Source organism: Mandrillus leucophaeus, unplaced genomic scaffold, assembly GCF_000951045.1.
Source record: "Mandrillus leucophaeus isolate KB7577 unplaced genomic scaffold, Mleu.le_1.0 Scaffold7298, whole genome shotgun sequence".
In the NCBI taxonomy this organism is placed as follows: Eukaryota; Metazoa; Chordata; class Mammalia; order Primates; family Cercopithecidae; genus Mandrillus; species Mandrillus leucophaeus.
The window spans coordinates 1-3,601 of record NW_012107917.1 but is presented as its reverse complement, the minus strand read 5'-3'; the positions used below and the strand labels follow the sequence as shown (position 1 = coordinate 3,601).

Genomic DNA, 3,601 nt, shown 5'->3' with positions numbered 1-3,601 from the left:
TTGCCTGAAGGATGGTTTCTGTACAGGAAAGAAAATATAACTTTACATATTTTGAGGTGGACAGCAATTTCTTTAACGACCTTCTTGGAAAATTTGAATACTCTTCTACTACATTACTATAATACTATTTTTACTGAAAGGAATCTTACTCTTTTTTGGCAATAAATACACAGACTAGATTAAAGCAACTAAAATGAGTTGATATTTGTACTATTGAAATGACTAAGGAGATGTAATTCTGTTATAAATTTTTAGTTGAACTTGTCTTCAGTTCTTTAAAAGAACAAAATGGACATTTCTTTTTGAACATTTTCTTTTTGTGGTATTCTTAGTAAAGCTGAAAAACAGATAAGTATTCTCAGTATTCCGGGAAAGGCATTTTTCTCCTGAGAAATTTTCTTAGTTCTTATCTCATGACTCATATTGTTCAAGAATTCTGCCCTGATTATTTTTATTCAACATTTATTTTCTATATGCCTTAAGCAATCCTGTATATAATTTATAAAGTATCACTGACTTTTTTCTCTTTTTTAATGGATTTTTATCTGAGATCCACCACTTATGAAGAATATAAGTGATGTATATTCTTTTCTACTCTCCATGTATGGAACAGAGGGGCTTGCACAGTAGGTACTTGTCAGAATCTGTTGATTATAACTCCAATTTCTAATTTTTTTCCTTAGTAATGGGGACCTGACATTATTTATGGTGGTCCAATTAAAATATTGCATTGACTTGCCTCAGATTCTTTTAAACTTCAATTCAATAATTTAGAATGACCTATAAGAAAAAGATATTCCTTTTGAAGCCCAGTGTGGACAATCTGATATTAATAGTAGTTGGTTGGTGGCACTTTTGAAAAGCCTTTAAAATGGTTTGTCTACTCCAGCCGTCTCATACATGATCACCATGAACATTTTGATGATTAAAATTTCCTTATAGTTACTGCATTGCTTTATAGTTATTTTCATATTACTTTCCCTTTGCAAAAGGGTAATTCTATCCTGTTTTTAACTCCTGATTTTTTAAGATAAACAACAAACACACAAATTATATTTAAAATGATAGAATACATTAGGTTTCCTTTTTCCTCCTAAGAGCGAAGTATTATAATAACAATAACAATGACAACAACAACACTTGCAGTGAGAAAAAAATGGCTTAGACCCACAGGAACAAAACAGGACAGGAGTTAGATGCCAAGACATTTCAACAAAAGTTTGGAAAATGTAAGACAAAAAAGTAGTAACTGATTTGACAGCATCAGGAAGGCTAAGTCTAAATTACCAACAGAGAGGAATAGTGAGGAAAAGGGCAGAGATTCTCTTCCTGGAATCCCTATGATGATTGGGATGCCAGGATGCCAGGTCAGGGGGAGGTGAGGTTCAGGGCTGCTAATGAAGGTTAAGAGAAAGGAACAGTTCAATCTTCCATCCTCTCTTTCTGCTCCCAGATGCTATTGGTGGCATATGAGTCACAGACAGAATATTGGCACCTTTGCTTAAGAAAATGAATGTTAATGTCACATCTGCCTTTGGAGATTACAAATGAAATGGCTACCTTTCTAGTGGAACCCTAACCAGAAGCCTACCAATAAATTAAACATTTACATAAGGGTTTTGAAAAAAGAAAAAAGTCAGTCTTAAAAAAAACCAAAAGGAAACTGGTAGAATTAGAGGTAATTCACTGAAAAAAAACTTTAAAAAGCTATATCTTCTCATCAATGAAAGAAAATATTTGTAATCTTTAAATAAGAATATGATACATTGAAAAAATATAGAAAAAATTATTTTTGGAAAGTAAATAAAATCAAATAAAAAGAACAATAAACAAAATTAAAATAAATTAGTATGGCATTATAAGAAAACAAGTAGTCAAAGAAGTCATAAAAGTACAGTCTCTATGAAAGTAGAATAAAAATGTCAAAGAAATAGAAAATAGGAAAGATAAACACAAGAAACATAAGGAGTCAGGTTAGGGGCAAATCATTCAACTCACACATATTCCAGGAGGACAAACAGAAGGATGGATTTAAAAGAAACAATGAAAATGAATTTCTGAGAACAGAAAAGCTTAATTTTCTCAATACGAAAGATTTACTGAATGCCCAGCACAAGATTTAAAAAAATCCCAAGGCACATTACTATGAAATTTTATCATCTTAATGATTTAAAATAAGGTAAAATTATTAAGAAAAAACCACATAGCTCACAAATGAGCAGAAATTAAAATGGCATGAGTATGCTCTGTAGCAAACCCATCCTTGGAATACAGTGGAAAAGTTCGTCAAACTGATTTTCATCCTAGAATTCTATATAGAATAAATTTATCAGGAAGATAGAATAAAGCTTTAGTCATGCAAAAATTTATAAAGTTTACTTCACAAGTATTCTTTGTTTCTGAAAGTATGGGATAATGTGTCCCAGCAAAACAAGAGGAAGAAATGAGATCAATCAATAAATATATGCAATGCAGGGTGGCTAAAGCTATTTTTAAAAAGATCCCAATCTCTTTTCTTTTTCCTTTATCTTTCTTCATATGAGTCAGGTAATGTGCACGTCATGAGGTTTGAGGGAGATACATCTCACGCAGGAATGCGAAAACTGAGTCATCATGCTTATGAACCACAAAGGGATCAAAAGGCACTTTTAAGATGACAGCTGTACAGTCGGCATAGGAGACAACAGAAATGGATGAAAGCAGACTATGGAAGCCCCCCAGGTTCTCAAAACAGAGAGGGTGAAAATTTATATTATCTAATATATTGAAGCATCTTAGTTGTAAAGGTACAGTCAGTAGTTTGAAACAAGTTTATACACTCAAGGAAGGATACATTTATAGAAAATTATATCACTTAGAGTTCCAACAGGAAGTTAATGACACACTTAATATAGGATAATAAAGATTTATTTAAAGAGATGCTGTCTATGAGTTTATAGGCATAGAGTACCACACAAGCCAGTGCTATAATCAGAGATAAGATACGGTGGAGCTGTTTACACCATTGTGCCTGAAGGGACTGAGAGAGGGAGGAAATACAGAAACCCCAACAAGAGAGATTTATGATAACCATTTGAAAGGAGGAATGACCTTTAGTGGGAGGTCAACCAGCATGTGGCCACATGGTCTAGCTTATTCTCCTTCATACCCCTTTCCCAGTTTTATTGAAGTATAATTGACAAATAAGAATTGTACATATTTAAGTGTGCAACTTGATGTTTTGAAATATGTATACACTGTGAAGTGATGATCACATTTAAGATAATTAACACATCCCTTACCTCACAGGGTGACCTTTTTGTGTGTGTGGTGTGAACCCTTAAGATCTACTCCCTTAGTACATTTCACTTGTTCAATACAGTATTGCATTGTAATACAGACACCATGTTGTGCATTAACTCTCCATTAAAAGAAACAATGAAATTCATTTTGCATAACTGAGACTTTGTAACCTTTAATCAATATTTCCTCATTTCTCCCTTTCCTTTCCACCCCATGGCAACCATCATTCCACCTCCAGTTTGAGTATTTTAGATTCCACATATAAGTGAGATCATGCAGTATTTGTCCTTCTGTATCTTGCTTTTTAAAGGCTGAATAA

The 3,601-nt window shown here is 33.0% G+C and overlaps 1 long non-coding RNA gene across 1 annotated transcript; it reads left to right on the top strand.

The window, feature by feature from the left end:
• Positions 1-532: 532 nt before the first annotated feature.
• On the top strand, positions 533-1,593 carry LOC105528686. Its single transcript, XR_001004395.1, has 3 exons — positions 533-630; positions 1,147-1,229; positions 1,454-1,593. It is a non-coding gene; the product is annotated as an uncharacterized LOC105528686 (long non-coding RNA).
• The last annotated feature ends 2,008 nt before the right edge of the window (positions 1,594-3,601 follow it).